Source organism: Neomonachus schauinslandi, chromosome 8, assembly GCF_002201575.2.
Source record: "Neomonachus schauinslandi chromosome 8, ASM220157v2, whole genome shotgun sequence".
Lineage (NCBI taxonomy): Eukaryota > Metazoa > Chordata > Mammalia > Carnivora > Phocidae > Neomonachus > Neomonachus schauinslandi.
Window position 1 is genome coordinate 13,118,117 of NC_058410.1, and position 22,871 is coordinate 13,140,987.

Consider the following 22,871-nt stretch of genomic DNA (forward strand, 5'->3'; position numbering starts at 1 on the left):
TAGAAGGAAAGCCTGCCTCTGGGCACAAAGAGGAGGAGACTTATTCTAGGCTTAGAGGAGCAGGGGAAAAGTTTTGGAGAAGGTCACACCTAAGTTGATTTGTGGAGCTATATCTAGGGGAGTGAAGTTGGAAGGGCATTATAAATCTCGGAGCAGAAGGGCAACCTGCCCTGTTTATAGTCAGAACCCCTTTACTCTGATCAACTTTATTTTTTTCCATAGCAATTATTGCCTGCAATGGGCTATGTAATTTATGTTGATAAATGTGTTTATATGTTGAGCTATTGTCTGTTTTCCTCAAGGGTAGAGATCTCTGTCTGCTTGCCCACTAATACACCCCAGATGTCTGACACAGTGCATGACACAAAGAAGGTACATATTAAATATTTGTTGAATAAATGAATGGGTAACACTAAGAGTTTTGATAAAAGTGTGTATTTAATGCTGTTTAATACAGCAACTGAAGATTAGATCCCACTTAGATGAACAAAATCAAAGTTGCTGGGGAAAGTGGATGGATTCATATGTGAGGAAGAGTAACTTTAAGATTGTTGAACATCATACCAGAAATGGAATAGCATTGTCTCACTTTGGAATTTAAGATAGACTTGGTAAGGCAAGACTTGGTAAGACAAACCAAAGGATGGTTTGATACCTCTGGCAAGAGAACAAGATTTTTTTTTTTAAGATTTATTTATTTGAGAGAGAGAGAGAGGAGAGAGAGAGAAGCACAAGAGTGAGGGGGGGGGAGGGACAGAGGGAGAGGGAGAGAGAGAATCCCAAGCAGACTCCCAGCTGAGTGTGGAGCCCAACGTGATAACCCTTAGATCATGACCTGAGCTGAAATCAAGAGTTGGACACTTAACTGATTGAGTCACCCAGGCGCCCCAAGAGAACAAGATTTTTTTAACATTAGGATACAGAGGAAAAATTGCAGGTACTGATGCAGAACTTTCAAGTAACTTTTCAGAAAGTTAGGAACTATTGAGGAGGAAGGATACATTTGAGAAAAGTTATTTTGGTTAATATAACAAGGAACAAGGGATGTGAGGGGGTAGGGGGAGAAGAAGGAGGAGGAAGAGGAGAAAACTGTCATTCCTTTAGGATTTTCCCAATGTGATTGTCATTTTTAAGGCATTTTTGCAAGTCAAATAGTCAAAGGCAATTTTTGACACAGTGATCTGTGAATTTGAATGCAGCTTCAATGTCTTCAGTACAGTAAAAAAATGCCTTTGCTAATGAAGGAAGGATTTACTGAGGAAAAACTAAGGTATCTTTTACTCAAATTCATTTTGGTTCTTAGTTGAAGGACTCTCAGCCGTTTCAGTCATGCAGAAAAAAATTCCACTGAATGAAGATTTATAATTGATTTATATTTCAGTTTTTGTTGATTGACTTTATATTGTTATCATCTAAGATGGGCTTTTGGTTCTGAAAATAAATTGTCTGCAGAATAATAATGCCATAAATTTGGTGTCAATTCTAATTCAGCTCAAATGGAAGCATAGTTTTTTCTTTGTTTGAATTTTTTGTTTATTTTTGGTTGAGTGAGGGGCCAGGGGGATTGGAGGAAATGAAATTGTGTAATGAAGCAGGCCTTGATCATGAAGGGCCTTACTGCTCTGCTGAGGCACTCAGACTTGGCCCAAGGGCCATTGGGAACTGTGCAGGATTTTAATGAGAGAAGTGACATGAAGTGTGTTCAAGGAGTCACGATTTGCTGTGACTGTGATTTGGACACCAAATTGGAAGAAAGGACAAAATTAGAGGAAGATTGAGAGCAGTTTGCCAGACTTCACAGTAAGTGAGGTGAGAATCAGTGGTGAGCTGAAGGAGGTGCGAGGTGGTGCACGGAAGGAATCCCGGAACAGAGCAGTGCCGATACATCTCCGTGATGACTTACATGCATGCTAAGAAGGGAATGGAAGAGTCAAAGATGTCTGCCACATTTCCTTTCTTGACAACAGGATTGAAAGTGGCATCATTCAATGAAGTAGAGAACACAGGAGAAAGAGGAGCAGGCATTTTGTTGAATAAGATAATAAGTTTGGTGTTGATTTGTCACTCTTTGGGAGTGTCTTAGTTTGTACAGCTATGACAAAATATCTCCAACGGGTAGCTTAAACAACAGTCATTGATTCCTCATGGTTCTGGAGACTGGGAAGTCTAAGATCAAGGTGCTGACAAACTCTGTCTGGTGAGGGCTTTCTTTCTGGAATGCAGATGGCTGCTTTTTTGCCATAACCTTACTTAGAGGAGAGAGAGAGTTGGGGGGCTCTGGTCTTTTCCTCTTTTTATAAGGGCACTGATCTGATCATGGGGGATTCATCCTCATGACTTCACTTACAACTAAGTACTTCCCAAAGGTCCCACCTCCAAATACCATTACACTGGGGCTTAGGGCTTCAGAATAGGAATTTGGGGTTCACGGACACAAATATCAATCTGTAACAGGGAACCTATGGAATACTCATATGAAGAGATATGCTAGGCAGCTGGATCTCTGGGACAGGCGCTCAGGATTAAATCCCAGTTTGAGGTATAGATTTTGAATATGTGTGTACATGGTGATACATGCAGCCATAGTAGTGCATATGGTTCCCTACAAAGAGTATTGGAATGAGAAGAGATTAGATTTGTGTTTGGAAGTCCGGGGAACACTGACATTTAAGAAACAGGCAAAAGAAGAGGACCTCGTGAAAGCAAGCAAGGAATAGTTGGAGGAGAAAGGGATCAGTGGGAATATGTCAAAAAGCAAGAAATGAGGTATTTCTAGAGGGAGGCCTTGAGCTTTAGTATCAGTAACTAGAGTTCAGTCGAGTGAGGACCAAAAAAGGTAGATGGGACTTAGCAACATGAAACTCATTGGGGTTCATGTAACTACAGCTTCTGTGGAACAGTGGGCATAGAAATGAATGAGGGGAGGAAATAGAAGCAAATGGTGAATATAAGTTGTTTTCTTTCTAACACAATTATGGAAATTTATACCAAAAATACTTTAGCCTAACATAGGTTATGTTTTTTTTTTTTTTTTTAAGATTTTATTTATTTGACAGAGAGAGAGACAGCGAGAGAGGGAACACAAGCAGGGAGAGTGGGAGAGGGAGAAGCAGGCTCTCCGCCGAGCAGGGAGCCCAATGCGGGGCTTGATCCCAGGACCCTGGGATCATGACCTGAGCCGAAGGCAGATGCTTAACGACTGAGCCACCCAGGTGCCCCAGGTTATGTTTTTTAATTGAGGTGAAATTCACATAAGATTATCCACTTTTTTTTTTTTTTTTTTAAAGAGGGAGTGGAAGGAGGGGCAGAGGGAGAGGGAGAGAGATAATCTTAAGCAGGGGCATGCTGGGCATGGAGCCTGACACAGGGCTTGATCGCACAACCCTGAGATCATGACCTGAGCCGAAATCAAGAGTTGGATGCTCAACTGACTGAGCCACCCGGGCACCCCAAGATTGTTCATTTTAAAATGAGCAATCTTGTGGCATTTGGTACACTCACAATGTTGTGCAACCACCACCTCTGTCTAGTTCCAAACAGTTTCAACATACCAAAAGGAAAACCCATACCCATTAAACAGTTTCTCCCTAGTCCCCACTTTCTCCAACCCCTGGTAACTACTCATCTGTGTTTTGTCTCTGTGGATTTATCTATTCTGGATAGTTCACATAAATGGAATCGTATAATGTGTAATGTTTTGTGTCTGGCTTCTTTCACTTTGCTTAATGCTATTGAGGTTTATCTACATTGTAGCGTGTATCAGCACTTCATTTGGTTTTATGGCTGAATATTCCATTGTACGGATATGCTACAATTTGTTTATCTATTCCCCTGTTGATGGGACTGTTTCTACCTTTTGGCTATTGTGAGTAATATTTCTGTGGACATGCACAGTCATATATTTATTTGAGGACCTGCTTTTGCTTCTTCTGGGTATATATCTAGGAGTAGACTTGCCAGAGCCTAACAGTTTTTCAAAACTATACTTTTATAAATGCTGATGAGAATCCACGGGAAGCATTGTGCATTATAGAAAAAGTTGATTTACACCGTCTATGTTCTTTAAGTACTTTACATTCTTTTTGAGATAGATTGGTGAAATGATGAGTAAACAGTTCATCAAGAAATAGATGAGTTGAATGAAAAATATATATATATACATCATTTTTAAAGAAGGAAGTTCCCTTTAGAATTGAGTTTTGAGCCTTATAAGAAAAAAGTATTTCAAATGAAGAGTGTGGATAGATTAACTCATACAGGAGAGGGAAGATGGGACAGGCATAGGTTTGAATGCTTCATTTTAATTTTTCTGAAGAAAGAGTAGGGGTTGCACTCTGGTTGGCAATAGGGAAAGAGTTGGCCGTCCCTGAGCTGTGTCATGTTACTTCTCATGGAAAGATTCTGGAGGACTTAGCAGGAGAATATTAATGTCGCTCATAAAATATGTATCTCGGTAAGTCCTATGCTGATTCAGGGAGGTATCTTTTGATTCTCTTTCATTTCATTATATGATCTCTATTCAATGTATATGGTCTCTATAAACTTACTGCTAGGATTGACTCATTTATTCATATCTATTGTATGTATTTTTCTCAGGCAGAGAAGGCTGATGGATTTGTCAACCTGCCCGATTTCACTGTGGAGAGAGCATCTGAATGCAAGAAAAAGCAGTGAGTTGTTTTCCACAAAACCCTGAGCCAGAATAACATCCCTTCATAATTTTAGTTTCTCGAGTGATATGGTAACTTGGAAGTTAGTGAAGGTAACACCCAAATGTCTGAGAATTTTGAACTTTATGGGTTGGCATCCTAAACAACAGTGTAAGCTTTTAACCTCTTGTTTTCTGGAATTTCATTTTGTGGAACAGATGGATTATAAAACCCCATGGAGCCTTGGCATGGCATATTTTTGACAACCGTGTCTGAGATGGAACGAAAAACAAGCTCCCATCCACGAGTGGCTGGGAGATCAGATGTCAAGATATTTTCTTGGTGAAGAGGATGACTAGTTCAATAGGACTCCCCAGAGCTGCAGATGTGATAGCAAAACCAGTTTCTTTTTCTTAGTTTATAACATTATTATCCTTGAAATAGAATTCTCTGAGAGATCTTGGACTTTGGGATTATACCCTGATATAATTTAAGTCCAAAAGATTTGAGAACAGACAGGAACCAAAAAAAGTCATCAGCGTATGGTCCCCATTTTACTGAGAAGGGAGTAGCCCAGAGAGTCTGAGCTTGCCTAGAACTTGCAGGAGAGCCTCGCTGGTCAGCCAGCCGTATTCCCATTCACCTGCTCTTGCCGTGATAGCATCCAGCCACATTTGGAAGATGTGCCCTCTTCACCTTTTTCTTGTTGTTGTTCTTCTACCTCTGACATCTTTTTCCGTTTTATCAGAAAGACATTTATTTCCCTACTGACCTATGTTACCAATAGTGGCAATTGACTAGATTTTTCTAAGAAAATGAATAAATGGTATTAGTTTTAAGTCTCTGCCACTCTAGTGTTGCTGCATGTATCCAGTGATACATAAGCTTGCGTTGATTTTCGTGGTTTTGACCAAACTGGTTATTTACCAAAATGCTGGCCTGTGCTGCAGGACTTCTGGTCTAATGATAAAGGGGAAACATTTCAGCGTTTGCTAATTTTCAGTGTTTTCTACTTTTCTTTTAAACTGACAATAAATATATTTTTCCTCTACTCATAGGGGGAGGCTTGGATATAATTTTTGATGTGTTGTCACACTGTGGAAGTTCTATACTTGATTATTTTCCTACACATAACATTCTTGTATGTATTTGATTGAATTTGAATAAATATTTTGCTTTATTGATCTGAGTATTTAAGGGACACCTCTAAGACTGTAAGCTTTAATTTATTGTCTCTTTCTAGCAAAGCAGTGAGCAAATGAAAATACAAGAATATGCCCATATGTTTTAAATAGAAACTATCGACTAGCCAAGACTCAGTCCTTTTCTGGATGTCTCAACATGATAAATTAATTCTCTGCTCTCTACATCAAGTAGAGATTAGGCAATGGGTATTTAATGTAACTAAATTATTTTTTATAAATTTACAAAGAAAGCAGGTGAATTTACCACACATATATTTGATTTACTTTCAAACCCATTGACAACAACACTAATTTCTAATTTTTAATGTGTCTGTGTTTTTCCCCCTTCAAGTGCTTTTAAGATCAGCCATCCACAGATCAAGATCTTTTATTTTGCAGCTGAGAATACACAGGAAATGAGTGTGTAAGTAGAGAAAATTGCTAAATCTAATCTTTTTGGGAATAGATTACTTTGGTCAGGTGTTTGAATTTTAAGCATATGTTCATATCAATTCTTGTTAAAGCATTCTTGCTTTCTTCTTCACTATTTGGAAGCATTTTGGAGAACTACATATATCAAAATGGCTATTTTAGGAAGAAGTAATAAGATTCTTCCGAGGGAACCACTAAGTTGAGAAAGGAAAGAATAGAAGTCATTATAAGAAAATGTTACAGTGAGAATCAGCATCACAGGGAGAAAGGCCTGAAAGTACTGTGACCAATCTCACAGCTTTTAGACTTCTACATGAAAAATATCTGTAGGATTTTTTATGTGCTGTGTAATTATCATGATGATCCCTGGGTTTATCATTAATCCATGTTCTATCCTGAAAATTTTGCAAAACGTCCTTGCTCAGAGTACATCTCACATAAAATTTTATATCCCTAACTCCATTTCCTGTTTTTTTTTTTTTTTCTGTTTAAATAAATGGAATAAATGCATAGAACACTACCTGTCCCACTCCATCCCCTGCTGGTTTAGATTATAGTGTGATCACAATGGCTCTTAATTGAATGAGGCTATATATATATATTTCAGGCGCTTGAGACATCAGAGGACCTTCTATTTAACTTAAGCCCTATTCCCAGATTTCTCAGTGTTCCTCATTACCTTCACATAACTAATAAAAATGTGTCAGTGGAATACCTACTAGGTGCCCCACTGTGGCAGATCCTGGGCAATAGAAATAAAATACTTTTATTTACTTAAATGAAGAGAGGAGTTGTTTCTACCCTCTTCCTATTTTAACTTTCTCCCCTTGGCTTTCTCAAGCGCCTGAGAAAAAGAAGAGCAGATGCCCCCAGAGAAGATAAAAGCCTTCACAAAACTCTTTTATTTCTCTTTTTATTTGTGTTGGTAACTAAATCCTATTGATTAGCAAGCCGTTGGTATGTCGGTGGTGTGTGAAAGGCTTAACATTTTACCCAGCAGTGCTTGGAGCCCCGCCATAGTGAGGGTCAGGCTGGAGCTGAGCCACCGATTATTCCCTGGTGGTTCTTTCTGGCATTCTCTGGTGGTGTTAATAAACACCAAAGTGGAATTTCTTTGGGCCTCCAAGTTAACTTCTCTCTTCTCCCACAAGATGATGCAGATGACATTTAAAGATTTGTTCTGAGTGGCACCTGAAGACCTCCCTTTCTTACTGAGGTGGCCAGTTTAAGCCAGTAAATAATGTGTCTGGGTATTTCTTTATGAGATGCAGAGAATCTGGGAAGGAGGGACTGGCGTGTCCAGAGATGCGTCCTGTTTTAGAAGTTCACTTCCTTGGGAAACTGCATTTTTGGGTAGTGACATTTCTCTCAGGGACGATGAAGGGAAAGGTAATTACGTTTAATAGAAATGCTGTGTGTTCTGCAGGGACCCTCAGTTTACAAGTACAGGGGTAAGTAATTAAGGGTAATGGAAGAGTTGCTGTCTAAACAAAGACTGGTTGGTAGCTGCCTTTCTCAGACCGTGTTTGTGGGAAGAACCTTCTTGTTTTGTATATCAATTTCTTAACACTTGTGCTCCTCCAACACATCGAGTTAATATACAACAAACTCCCAAGAAACATCTGTCATCTTCTTTTATGTAAATATAAGTCTTTTTGTGCATCCATCTATTTAGCCACAAATAGAAATTTTTCTACTGCCTTAATGTTTTTTTTAAAAAGTTCTTAGCAAAAGGGGTACTCTAAGCCAGTGGATTTCAGGAAGGAAATAGTCAAACAAGATTCTAAACAATCACGTTTTCCACAGCAAGTAACTAATGGTGGCAATTAAAAGGATATGAGGTTTAGGTAAGAGCTGGGAGGAATGATTTCTTTATTGTCAATACTCTTTCGTTTTGCTATATTTCTGTATTTCCGCGTTCTGGAAAGGAACTTAGAAGTGCCTTTTCTTGTTTCAAGCATTCTCAGTTCAAAAATATTTTTTGTCTTGATATGTTAAAAAATTTGTCTATTTTACTTTTAGATGTTTTTTGGGGGGGAAGGGTCAATATACAGTTAGGAAATCAGGTATAAACTAAGAATAGTTTATTTTGGTATTTTAAAAGTGAACTGTTAAATTCACTGTGCTTTGTCTGATCGGTTTTTAAAACTGTACATTAAAATGTTTCTTTTAGTTTACTGACACACAAAACATATTCTTGTAAAAGATCCTATAATACAGAAGTAGGTAAAGTAAAAACCTTTCCATCCACCCAACTTCACCCTCCAATTCAGCTTCTCTCTTTAGGATTAACTACTTTTTTTTAAAAGTTTTTATTTATTTATTTGAGAAAGAGAGAGAGAGAGAACACAAGCACGGGGAGGGGCAGAGGGAGAGGGAGGAGCAGACCCCCCTACTGAGCAGGGAGCCAGACATGGCGCTCCATCCCAGGACCCCAGGATCATGACCTGGGCTGAAGGCAGACATTTAACCGACTGAGCCACCCAGGCATCCCAAGATTAACTACTTTTTTTTTTTTTTAAAGATTTTATTTATTTATTTGAGAGAGAGAGAATGAGAGAGAGCACATGAGAGGGGGGAGGGTCAGAGGGAGAAGCAGACCCCCTGCCGAGCAGGGAGCCCGATGTGGGACTCGATCCCGGGACTCCAGGATCGTGACCTGAGCTGAAGGCAGTCGCTTAACCAACTGAGCCACCCAGGCGCCCAAGATTAACTACTTTTAACAGTATGATTGACATTCATCCTTTTTGATGGTTTTCATTGCATATCGATTCATGCACATACACAAATACATAGTTTTAAAAGTACATTGAATCAGGCCAATCATATTGTTCTGTACTTGCTTTTTTCACTTAACAGTATGTTAGGATTTTCCCAGGCCATCAGAAGGCTTCCTATCCCAGTCTTTTTATTAGCTTCGTAATAACATTGATTGCACTAATGAAATTAGTGGTATACTTTATCCATTTTCCTGTTAATGGATGATTATATCGTATCAGTGTTTTTATCTTTTTGCCATTGCAAATCTTATTGAATTAACATTCTTCCACATTTATTTGTGGTTTGTAGGATAGACATTTATAATTAGGGGTGGATACTTAAATTTAGATTAGTATCATCAAATTGCCTTTTTTAAAATTGGCTGTATCAATTTTGATGTTCAACTGAGCAAAGGATGAGAATGTTTCCTCCTAAATCCTAGAAATCAGTGGTATTTTAGGTTTTGCCAATCTAGTGGTGAATATTTTCCTGTGTTTGTATATGCATTTCCCAAAATACTATGGAGGCTGATAAATTTTTTCTATTTTTTTGTAAGCCATTTATATATATATTTTTGTGATTTCCTGTTTTGTTTGTTTGTTTGTTTTTGGGTTGTTTATTATTCTATCGGGTCTTGATGAACACTTTCTGGTTCCTATGGTGGGATCTGGGCCCATGTATTGGTCTGGTTTTAAGTGGCTATTAAGGAGCTCATATTTGTCATGATGCTAAAGGGGCTTCTTAAAATGCCTTTTTTAAAAAAAAGATTTTATTTATTGTTTATTATTTATTATTTATTTATGATGCACTTGTCATAATTCTGTAGTTGGTCTAAACATTTCCAGAAACAGCATAAGTTTGTGGTGTTGAAACCTAAAACCACTTATTTATTTATTTAGAGAGAGTGTGCAAGTGGGGGAAGGGGCAGAGGGCCAGGGAGGAGGGGAGAGAGAGAGAGAGAGGAGCAGACTCCCTGCTGAGCATGGAGCCCCTGAGATCATGACCTGAGCTGAAATCAAGAGTTGGACGCTCAACGGACTGAGCCACACAGGCACCCCTGAGGGGATTCTTAAATGAGGCTGAAGCTCATCTTTCTTCTTGTAGAGAGCCCTATTTGTTTTTAAAAATGAAATTTATGTATTTCCTGTTAATAAAAAATAAATATGGCAAGACCATGGCAGGTTGAGGGTTGGGTAAGGATTCCTAATTTGTTGACAGTTGAAGACTTGGGAATACGCGATAATTATGTGGTAGGGGAACAGTGTGCTGGATAGTTCACGAGGCAATACAGGACTAGAAGAAATGGAGAGCATAAGTGAGTTAGTAAGTGCATAGCATTCTTATTTTATTGGTATTGGTTGACTTAGGCCACTATTGAATGCACTGGTTTCTCAAAAAAAAAAAAAAGTGAACATATAATATGGAATACTTTTTAAAAATATAGAAAATTGGAAAGAAGTGGGAAATAAATCAGATTATTACCACCCCAAAAATAATATTTTCCCTTTAAATAAAAGGTTATATAGCTAGGAACATATGAAATAGATGCATTTTGTGTCTTTTACGAATTTGTGTGATGAAATATGTTCCTGACTAACCCCTTGAGAAGGAACTCCAATGGCCTTAGGTCATGAGGCAAGTTTGAGTTCCTTAAGGTGTGTCTAGTTCTATTTTTATCATTGATGTTTAGTTGAAAATCATTGCCAATAAGATAGTAAATTGATAAGAAGATAGGACACTGTCATTTTTTACCTAACATAAAATTCTTCAAGGAATTAAACATTTCCCCTGTCAAACTCTGAGATCTTCTATTGATTAATATAAAAATCCTGTCTTAAAAATGGATCATCTTCTCTTTATTTTTTTTGTGAAATAAAATTACATTTTAAGAATTATAGAGATGGGACGTTAATGTTAAGTAAGGTTACTAAATTCAATTATAGAGGTTTGATTGCTAAAAATTTGCTAAAAATTTGAAATGCACAACTACAAAAATATACTTGTTCATATATTTAGAATATTTAATGTAGTTGCCCACCTTAGCAAGCTGGATAATGGACCACCTTGTTTCTTGTCTTACAAAGAATATCCCAAGGAAGGAAAGTATTGTGAAACAAGTGGTTTTAGGTTTCGATACCACAAACTCACACTGTTTCTGGAAAAGTTTAGACCAACTATAGAATTATGACAATTGCATTATAAAGTCTGGCACAAGACCTTACTTCAGGGTCTAGGGGAAGTTGGATAGGAGATGACCAATCTCTTTAGCTAAGCATTTATTTTCTATTTGAATTTTAGGTGGTTAAACAAGCTTGGGATAGCTATAATCCATCATGATTCTGCTACGAAGGATGAAGGTATGTTCTATTTTAAATTTCTGAAAATTTAGCAAGAATATTAGGATGAGATAGGATGGAAATACGATGTCAAGTTCTATGCATAGTCTTGTCTAATGAAACATACTTTGGCATTTAAGATTATCTGGAAATATGTAGAAGCAGATATATTCACACAGACTCACCAACATGGAATAGAGCTTCCCATGCTGGCTAAGAATGCTTTTTACACTTCACCCACACACTAGCAGCTGTGGGCTTCACTGACATCTCAAACAACTGCCAGTGTAAATGTTTTATTGTCCCACTCACTGAATTCTTACTCAGAGATATGATCTCGTCATGATCTAGACAGATAACTTTCATCCCACCGTTTCCTCTCTGATATTTTAATATTTCCACCAGATGTATGCTGAGGCTAATTACTCTAAGTTTGTGCTCGGAAACTGAATGTCAAATTGGGACACAGGCCATATTTTTAGCTCAGTCTGTAGTTCTCTGGGTTCAAAAGCTACAGGAGTCAAAATCTTCTTAAAGATGCAATTACTCCTGAATATTGAGAAGAAGAAGGCTTTAGGTTCGGGGACACAAAGTTGATACTATTTCTGAAGTACTCAGGCCACATAAAACTTGGGAATCGGAATGTGGGGAGTTACATCTTTTGATAGCAAAAATTGTAAAAGCTGAAATTGAGAAATAGAAAAGTGAAATCAGTGTCCTGACCATCTCCTTGGTCCTCCTTGCCGCAACGTCAATACCCATTGTATATTTGAAGTGCATTTATAGATTGTGAAGAAAAAAATCACTATACAAAAATCTTCTCCCTATCCTGGTATTTAAAGCCTTCCATGATACGGCCTTAAGCAAACTTTCAGCTTCATTTTTTTTTTTTAACCACAGCCCTTAGGGGACTCTGTATAATTGGCTCAGCCTGCACCCTCGACTTGGTCCTCTCATTACTCTGCGTGCTGTTGATGGTTTACTTATCCTGCCATTTCCAGCTGCTCATGGCTCCTATGATCAAAATTAATCACTACTGATTTTATGATCCCTTAGTATATGATTCACACCTCTTTTGAGGAATGATTTTATTTTCCCTGAGCTACGGTTAGTCCTTTTCCTAAGTATTAGACACTCAGGAGGGCGGAAACCCTAATATGGCTATCATTTTTTTTCTGCTCCTATGTAATGCCCTTGCACCAGGTAGCTCAGTAGATGAGTCCTTTCTGAATCGGATTGGAATTGCAATAGCCAGATGGAGCAAAACCTCTGCTCATGCATTATGGAATGAGTGATGACAGGGTTGAAACATTAAGCATTTTCGTTTTTGTATAGAATGCTACAGTGAGAGTGAACAGGAGGACCCCGAAATAGCTGTGGAGACACCACCCCCTCCTTACTCTGCAGAGACTTTCTCTCCTTTGGTACGTACTGACCTCAGTAGTCTTTTGGTCATGATCAAGTGCGTGGACATCGTTCCTTCCAGTGGCATAGAATCTACTTTGGCCGATAAATTTTTTAGAATGGGCTAAATTAAGGTACCTGCCGAGGAGCAAGTGCAGTTCTCAGATTTTGAGTCTTCTCCATGGCAACCCCCTGGTATGACAAACTTGGTGTATTTGTGTGTGACCCACAGATGTATCATGCTGACAGGACTTATGGTAATGCAGAGGGCTTCTAGGTGGTAGGCCAGGGCTTGCAGAGATTTGTTTTATAATGTTTATTTATACCCTACTGGTCTTCAGAAAGAATTGAAAGTGCTTGTCCTGGGCGCAGGCATTATAATGCCAAATGAACATAAAGGGGATAAAGGCAATAGATGAAGACAAAATTAGAGTCTGAAAGGTATCAGGAAGCCAGGAGTGGGGTTACAGCATTCAATCTGCACGTGGAATAATTCTTCTGTATATTCACTAGAGAGAAGTCCAAGTTTAATATCAGCTTTGGAAGCATCCAGCATAAGTTCAGGTTATCAATGGATGTTAAGACTGTGGCATGTTGCTTTGTATTTAGATGCTTGTTGGCATTATAGTGATGTCCCCTAGAAGGATTCAAGCAAGAATTTTCGGGAAAGCTTATTTATGGTTCTTCTACCTACCATGTGCCAGGACTTATGTAGGTGCTTTAAATATATAACCATTTACTGCCCCCGTCCCCAAATGACCCTGAAAACTAGTATTATTTAATCTGCATTTCACTGATTACTAATGAACATCTCTTTGTATTTATTGGCCGTTTGGATTTTGTTTTGTCTAATGTCTGTTAAGTCTTTAGCACATTTTTAGCTGTCTTACTATTATTATTTTGTATTTATAAAGTTTCTTTATTCTATCTGTTAGCTCTTTGTCAGGTAAAAGTGAGGCACATTTCCTTTTCTGTTTCATGGCTTTTACTTTTTTAGACGGTTTCATGGTTTCTTTTTGTAGACAGTTGTTCTTGGTTTCAATGTGGCAGATTCATCCATCACTTCTGTTGTGGTTAGTGCCTTTGTTTCTGATTTTAAAAATTGTTTCCTATAGCTAGGTCATGGGAAGGTAGATATGGCTGTCCTCATTTCATGATTTAGGAAACTGAAGTTCAGAGGTAGAATGGGCTGGCTACTCATGCAGTGAACGGGGCACCTCAGAAGGGAACCCAGTGTGTCTCACTCTATTGTACGTGTTCTTTCCACCCCACTACAGTCCTTGTCCATCCACGGACCCAAGTGCTGAGAGGTTCTGATAGGTTACAGCAGCTCCTTCACCTACTGAACCTCCTGTGCCAGAATTTTCTATTTGTGTGATGAAGTTTGCACCTTTATTTCTGTTTTGCCAGTTTCTGGATTTAGGGTATTAAATAGCATTTAAGTGATGACCTCTATTATTGTCACCTGTCAGTGGAGAATTGTGGTCCCTTTTCTAGTTTACTTGGCTAGCAACCAACACCAGAAATAAATATTTGTTGACTGAGTATTTTTATCAAAATCTCTATGCAATAGGACTAGTCTATTAAATTAAGCAACATATAAATAAAATTAAACTTTGAATATAGTAAAATTTAGACTGTTTTTTGAACTAGACTTACAATATATCCTATCTGAATATATTCATAACTTGCCCTTAATGTAGACTTTCTTCTCTTTTAAAATCAGTTTCTGAATTTAGAAAAGACAAATAGACATGCATTGGTTTAATAGAGAAGCATATATTTTTGTTTAGTTTCTCTGTTTCTGTTTCTCTTTGTCTCTGTCTCTCTTCCCTCTCTCTCTGTTTCTGTCTCTCTGTCTCCATCTCTGTCTATCTCTGTCTTTTCTTCTTTTCTGTTTCTCCTATTTTAACCTGTGACACACAGTGATTTGGTCAGTCCTCCATCCTTCTCTTCCTGAAATTCTCTCTCTCTCCTACTGTTCCCCCGACCCCCGGCCATGACTCTTAGATGATTTATTTTAGTTCTAAAATACTGTGATTTTTAGTTTTCTAGGGGCAACTAGTATCACAGGTTACTAAGAGCATTGTCAGGTATCTAGAACTCTACTTGAAAGTAACAGCAACCAAATTGTCTTTTTAGATGAGGGATCATGGCTCAATTGCATTATACCATGACAGTGTTTCCTGATGTTGCAGTAGAAGCTCATGGAATGCTTGTTTCAAAACAAACAAACAAAGGGATGCATATGAGACCAGTAAGTTAGGTCACTGAAGTAGGAGGATTCTTTAAAAATTTCTGAGTCATTAATCAAATGTTATTTTTTTAAAGTTCTAAGTTGAGCATTTTTCTGGAAGGCCACTAAGGCTAACTGTTTTTTTTTTTCTGAAGAAATATATTGGAAATAGATACATGTTGAACAGTTAGGTTTTATTTTCCTTAGAAACAGAATATGTTCCTCCTGCTCACATATTGTCCGGCAGATTTTGTTTTTGTTTCCTCTTGTTTCTTAAAAACAGACATGCAAGGCACTTGGTTAAAATAACATTTAAGCTTTTTATTGAAACAGATGATAATTGAAGAACTCATGGTGACTTTTATCCAGAGAATGAATCAACTTATTGCTTTGGCTCAACCTGGCATGGGCTAGCTATGACTGAGCTATATAAGCCTAGGTGAAAAATTTTTTCTCTAAGTTCTTGCTTTAAAAAAATATTTGGGGGAGCCTTCTCCCTCTCCATCTGCCCCTGCTTGTGTTCCCTCTCTCACTGTGTCTCTCTCTGTCAAATAAATAAATAAAACCTTTAAAAAATTTTTTTTGGGTAACGAACATTCATTTTGGAATGATGACTCAAAAATATAAAACAATGCTATTCTAGAAAATTATCTCCCCAAAATTAGAGTCTGGAATTAAAAATGTAATTCAATGTCCAGTCATTCTAATGGCTGCAAACTGTAAGACTTCAGCAGCAGACCAGTTTGGACCTCTGCTTCTAGTGGGTGGCATCACCTTCCATGAGAGAATAAAGAACGCTTCAGGGTCTTGCCTGAGGGAACAAGAGGTTTCTGTTTATGTTGCTTCTTCTTGAGAAGACTTCACAGGCTGGAGAGTGGAAAGGACATCCATTGATTCACAGAGAAATTAGAAATGGGGACCTTTTTTCAGGCTTACTAAAAAGGCTTAAAATAGATGGGACCCTGTAGATTTCACTTGGGAAGTTTCTCTGTAGAAATCAGTGTCTATGGTTCCTTGAAATCCATGATTCCTTGAAACCCACAAAAGAGCAAAAAAAGGATCTGACTTCATTCACCTTTCAAACTCAGTAAGTTCCAAAGTGATATAAGAGCTTAACCATCATTAAAAATTGGTTACACATGTTTGTTCTCTAAGTTTAATTATGAACAAGCATTGTCTGGTACCTCGATCTATGTTTATATATTTATTCATTCATTTAATTTTGTTGAGAGCCATTGTTCTAAATATTTGGGACACATGAGTAAATAAAGACAATGATTTATTTCTTCATGGAGTCAAACTTTTAGTTGAGAGAGACTATAATATAGTCTCTATAATATAATATGTAATTATATTTATATAAGTATATATTATAATATATAATTATAATTATAATATATAATATAATATAGTCTCTGTAATATAATAAATAATCAACATACTAAGTAAATTATCTGCTACGTAGTAGAAATAGAATACGGTGAATATGGGGAGATGGGGTGCTGGGGGTGGGACTGGGGCTATGAACAGAGTAGCCAAGAGAGGCCTGAGTGAGAGGTCTGAGCAAAGCTTTTGAAAAGTGGTGTGAGAGACAGTCAGGTGGATGTTTGGGAAGGAGTTTTCTAAGCAAAGGGAACAGTTAGAGACAAGATCTCCTTGGTGTATAGGTAGGTAGCAGTGCAAGGAGATCAGTGTGGCTGAAGCAGGGTGAGTTAAGATGGGAATAGCAGGAAATGAGCTTGGAGGGTGGTGGTGGCCATACCATGTAGAGCCCCAGGGCCCCACAAGGACTTTGATATTTTGAGTTACTTAGGGAGCCTTTGGGAGTTTTGAGCAGAGGAGTGATGTGATCAGTTTCCCTCTTAAAAGGACCCCTCAGGCTACTGTGTGGGAGAGACCCTTGGAGGTGGGAGGGGGGTAGGATAGAAGCAAAGAAATCAAAGGGAGGGTTGCAGTGATCTGGTGTGGGAGATGGTGGTGATGCAGGTCAGAGCAAAACTGAAAAATGGAATGGGCAGATTTTTGAACTTGGTTGGAAGGTAGACCACCCAGTGTGTGGATCAGATAGGAGAGAAACTGAGAAGATAAGTACTTATAAACTACAGCTTCAGACAGCTCCTGTACATTATCTTAACGTGTTCGTCCTCATATTTTGATGCTTTTTAAAAGTACAATTCCTTTTATATCTAAATGATGAAAAATATCGTCTAAAGCCAACCAAAGGAGCCGTAAATAAAAATAAACACTGTAGACCATGGTCCCTTGGCCAGTGGCAGAGGAGGAAGTAAAAAATGAAACACAGAAAGGGGTAAAATCAGTTTGAGAAATTCAAATTAATTTTGGTAGGACGACTCTCACACAGCTGCTTACTAAAGTCACTTGATCTTTTGATATGTGTACCATATAACAGAAATGCTCACAAGTGAGATAATTGTATGAAAAATTATCAGTCACTACAAATACAAGCTAGGTAAAGGTAGAAAGAAAATTCATCCTTGCAGGAATTGTCGCAAGCTCTATGGTTGAACATTTAACTGATTTTAAGACTACTTCTTCTTCTTTTTTTTTTTTTAAGATTTATTTTTTTGAGAGAGAGAGAGAGGGAGAATGAGTTCCCTAGTGGGGGGAGGAGCAGAGTCCCTGCTGAGCATGGAGCCCCATGCAGGGCTCGATCTCACGGCCCTGAGATCACAGTCTGAGCCGAAATCAGGAGTTGGCTGCTTAGCCGACTGAGCCACTCAGGTGCGCCTGATTTCAAGACTTCTAAAATTAGCATTTACATCTTTGTCCTTTGCTTCAGCAGTTTATTTCAGACTCCTCCTCAGGCAGTCCATCACAAGGCATGGGGCTGCCCCCAACCCCTCATGCCTTCCATTCCCATTCCCACTGCCGCTGTCCCAGTTGGGGTCTACAATCGCTCTTGCCCAAGTCATAGAAACAGCAGGTATTTTTCTTTCTCTGTCTCTAATATCTCTCTCCTCTTAAAAAACCACGTTCAGATTTGTCATCCCAAAGCTCAGTTCTGATGCTATTGATTCACCTGCACAAAACCTTCCAGTGACTCCTCGTTGCTTATCAAGTTACTTCTCGACTTGTTGGTGTGGTATTTAAGGCCCTTGGGTTTACTTCCAGCTGTTATTACGGTCTTGTTGCTGATTTCTCCTTTCTCAGCAGCCCAGTAAACTGCCTGCTGTCTCCCCAAAGCTTGCCAGACTTTTCTGCTCTTGCACTTGCATTGATAAAGTTTCTCCACTGGTGGGAGCCGCGTGCTCCCACCCTAGTTCCGCCATCTCCGGGTTAAATGTGACTTCCCTCACTAAAGCTTCCCTGGTCCTCTAAATCAGGATAATCCTGCCCTCTTCTGAACTCTTTATGTTCCTATTTTTGTGGGGTGGGATGGGGGGAACATTTTTCATATTATCATTTGCCTTGAATTACAGATTTTGTGTTTCTGGCTTATTTCTCTGGTTATTCAATTCTTTTTTTTTTTTTTTTAAGATTTATTTATTTATTTTGGAGAGAGAGCATACATGCAAGCAAGGAGAGAGGCGGAGGGAGAGGGAGAGAGAGAATCTCAAACAGATTGCCCTCTGAGTGTGGAGCCCGATGCGGGCCTCGATCCCAGGACCCTGAGATCACGACCTGAGCTGAAACCAACAGTCGGCCACCCAGGCGCCCCTCTAATTATTAAATTCGTAAAGTCAGAGGCAGTGTCCAATATCTTTTTTCTTACCCACAACATTTATGACTGTGTCTACTACAATTTGAAATGAAATAAATCTTTATTTAATGGGCTGGTAAATGGGCAAGTGGGTAATTGTAACTTCATCCACGTTTTCTGCTGATTACTTGCTCCAATGTTATTTCCCCATGTAAATTAGAACATAACTACTTTACATTTGTCTAGTACTTTCACGTGGCTTTGAGGAAGATGATTTCATTTTACTTTGACAAAAGTTCTGCATTTTACAAACGAGGAAGTCAAAGAGAAATAAATATAACTATCACAAATATCCTTTGCAAGCTTAACTTCACCTTTTGCTAAGAATATACTTTCATGTTATCCCATTTGCTCCTCTTGATAAATATGAGTCAGTCAGGCAGACAGCTAATACTTTTTTTGTGTATCAACCATGTGCCAGGTCCTGTTGCAGATAAGAGAATGCTGAATTGAAATAGATAGTATCTTTTCCCCAGAGCAGGCTAAGTTCTAAGTTGAGGAAGAGGCACAATAAATTTGTAATTCAAACAAATAGTCTCAAGTGCTGATAAATGCTGTGAAGAAGATAAACAGGGGTAATGTGCTAGGGAGTGACTGCGGTTGAGGGTGGGGAGGATATTCTTTGTGACGGTCAGGGAAGAGGCTGCTGATACTTGCTTGAATTGACACCAAAATGGCGAGAAGGAAGCGCCACCCAGAAATCCACAGAGAGAACGTTTCTGGCAGAAAGAACCTGTGCTCAAGGGATGGAAAGAAGGCCGCTGTGACTGGAAAGGAGAGGGAGGGGGAGGTGGAGGGAGATGTAGCTGGCGGGGCAGATAGGGGTCCACGTAGGCCTTCTCAGCTATAATGAGGACTGTGGCTATTTTTCTACTTGTGATGGGCAGTTATTAGAGGATTTTCAGCAGGGCAATATTGTGATCTATTTTATGTTTTGGAAATACTCTAGGGGCGCCTGGGTGGCTCAGTCAGCTAAGCGTCTGCCTTCGGCTCAGGTCATGATCCCAGGGTCCTGAGATCGAGTCCCACATTGGGCTCCCTGCTCAGAGGGGAATCTGCTTCTCCCTCTCTCTTTGCCCCTCCCCCTTGCTCGTGCTTGCCCCCGCTCCCTCTCTCTCTCTCTCTCAAATAAATAAATAAAATCTTAAAAAAGGAAGAAGACCTGTAGTTATTGTTTGGAAGATGGACTAGGGTAGGGAGGGGATGGGTAATTGTGGCAGGAAGAAGTCAAAGGAATAGGACTTAGAGCTAAAGTGACTTCTTCAAGGTCACTTGGATACAAGGGATTGGAGGGAGGAGCAGGTCCTCTGCCACCTCATTGCCCAGGGTCATGCAGAAGGCCGGGTCAGATGGGGGTGTGTGCTCTACAAGGTATCTGGGTTTTTAGAGGAATGCATCTACTAGCATATGGTAGAAATATAGACATTACTTCCTAGGGTTTAGCAGCAATTGACTGGTTTGAATGTGGTCAATAAAAGAGAAGAAAAGCCATATGGGTACGTTCCTTTTTTTTTTTTTTTTCTCGTTTGGTTTTGTTATGTTTAGTCTTAAGTTATTCCTGTATTTTCTTTTTCTTTTTTTTAAAATATGCCTTGACCAATGTTGCTTAACATTTATATGCTGACTCACTTCTTCCTAATTCCAGAATGTTGGTGGCTATCTTAAACTGTTTTTCCCTATGTCAAATTTGTGTTTTTGAACAATTCAAAGAAAAAGATTTTAGAGCTAATCATTTGAACTAAGCTTCTTTGATAAATACAAATATCTTATGTAAGTGTTGAATCACTAAATTCTACACCTGAAACTAATGTTACACTGTATGTTAATTAATTGGAATTCAAATAAAAAAATATACATTAAATGGGAAAAAGTGTATTCACTTTGGCAGCACATATATGAAAATTGGAATGATACAGAGAAGATTAGCATGGCCCCTGCACAAGGATGACACCCAAATCCGTGAAGAAAATGGGAAAAAGCAATATTGATTTTTTAACTTAATCATATAGTCTCTTCATTAAAACTTAGATCTTTAAAATGTCTTTAAATTTTCTCATTAAAAAGTAAAATCTTTAAAACCCAAATGTTCTGAAATGAATGAACCACCATGCAATTATTAACCTCTAATAGATAAAATAATAATTTTGGTTGCGATCATGAGAACATTTTGTGGGAGTATTTACATTATAATCAGTGAGAGTCACTCCTAGATCCTGGGGTTGGGATAAATCATTTGTAGCAATTCTACAAAGAATTTTGGGGCGTTCCTCCATAAAAGACTGAACTACTCTGGGCTGTTTTTCTTCTAGACCATTTGGTATTGGCATTAATTTATTACCAACTATATGTCAGGTACAGATGTAAAAAAATAGACAGGCAAAAATAATAGTTAAAAACAGCCTGTTCTCAAGTGGCTCACCAAAAAAAAAGTGAACAAGTCTGTCAGCAGTTATAGTATTAATTGACAAATAAAGTGATATTCCACCTGCTAGGATAGAAGGAAGCCTGGGAACACCACGCGGAGGTACCCACCTGGCCTTGAGCCCACTGCTGGCTTCCTGGAGGAGGCGGTCCTTGAACTGATACTGAGGGATGGGCTTGTGTTAGTCCAGGAGAGACTGTCACTTCTTTCTACCTTCATTAGATTTGCAGCGAGACGTTTTGTGAGTATATTACATGGATGGTTCATAGAAGGCACTGAGCTAAATGTTCTCTGTCTGACTGTGGCTATTGGTAGCTACACAGTGGTGGAAATAATGACTTGTGATTTAGCACCACAGTATCTATAAAGAGTGTTTCCATATTCAGCCCTCTGAGATGGCACTCCAAGATCACTTTGATTCCTGTTTTGCTAATCTCTCTTCTAATAGAAGCTCCCTCTGGCCTGATACACATCATCTTTTTTCTCATTTTCTCTTTCCGTCTCTCTAGTTCTTCCTTGTTTTTTCTTGCTCACTCTTTTTCCATTTAAAAATCAAATTTCTAAATGTTACACAGCACAAGAGTAGAGATGATGGATTGAAAACATTTGAGTTGTGTTTGAGTGGTACCTCCAAAGGGAATATACTTCACAGAAATTTCTGATGCTCAATGAAAATGTCTTTCCTTGGCCCATTAAGCAGAGTTTTGAGGTCCAAAAAGGCTTATGGGAGAAGTGCTGCAGCAGCTATGTGGACAGGCTTTTGCTCAAATAGCCCATTCTGCTAATCAAATTACAGAAATATCAACAGGAGCAACAGGAAAACCTTGTACTTGGTCTCTTTTCGGAAAAGGAATCTGGCCCCACCAAAGCCAAGTTTTACTAAAATAGCTAACAATGGGGGAACGTGTCAGGACTACGTCTGAACGGTATTTTTGTTGATATTTATTTCGTAGATCATTCTGATGACTGGTAAATAAGTCTTAGCATTTATTTGGACAGCTTGGGGGCTGTGCGTTATCTCCTCTGGATAACTAAGGTTTTATTTAGTGAATTACAGATCCTTAATCTCTTAGTTGTTAAATGATCTGAATGATTTAAGGCAACTGATTTGTAAGCCATTGACACATTCCTGAATGGAAAGTTTTCATGTCTGTACAAATATACTGTTAATAAGGTGTATGTGATGAGCTAGTATCTTAACTGGATATTTTATTTTATTTTATTTTTTTTTAAAGATTTTTATTTCAGAGAGAGAGAGAGGGAGAGAGAGAGCACAAGCAGGGGGAGCAGGAGAGAGAAAAGCAAGCTCCCCACTGAGCAGGGAGCTCGATGCGGGGCTTAATCCCAGGGCCCCAGGATCATGACCTGAGCTGAAGGCAGACGCTTAACCGACTGAGCCACCCAGCTGTCTCAGTCTAAGCCAGATATCCTTAACTGGATATCTTAATGTCATGTTCCTAAAAAATGGATTTTCTGATTATTTGACAATGCATGTCTAGTATTCAGCAAATTGAGCATACATTGGGTAAATACTGGCTTTTTCCATCAGAACTCAGAGTTTAGAACCTGCAAAATTCTTGGGAACATACTGGATGGAAACAAAATCAACCATTCTGAGTTAGTTGCAATGATTCTGAGGTTTTTGGGAGAAAATCCTAGTTTGCTCTTTGGCTTCTTCCCACTAACAATTTCCTTACTACCACTTCTTTGGAGTTTTGAATGCTTGA

At 38.7% G+C, this 22,871-nt stretch overlaps 1 protein-coding gene and 1 pseudogene across 1 annotated transcript in view; one reads left to right on the top strand and one right to left on the bottom strand.

Moving 5' to 3' along the window:
• The window catches only part of OPRM1 (opioid receptor mu 1), a 174,439-nt gene that overhangs the window by 17,988 nt on the left and 133,580 nt on the right, over window positions 1-22,871 (bottom strand). The gene's annotated exons all lie outside the window — the stretch shown is intronic.
• Window positions 20,595-20,715, top strand: LOC123325577 (annotated as a pseudogene).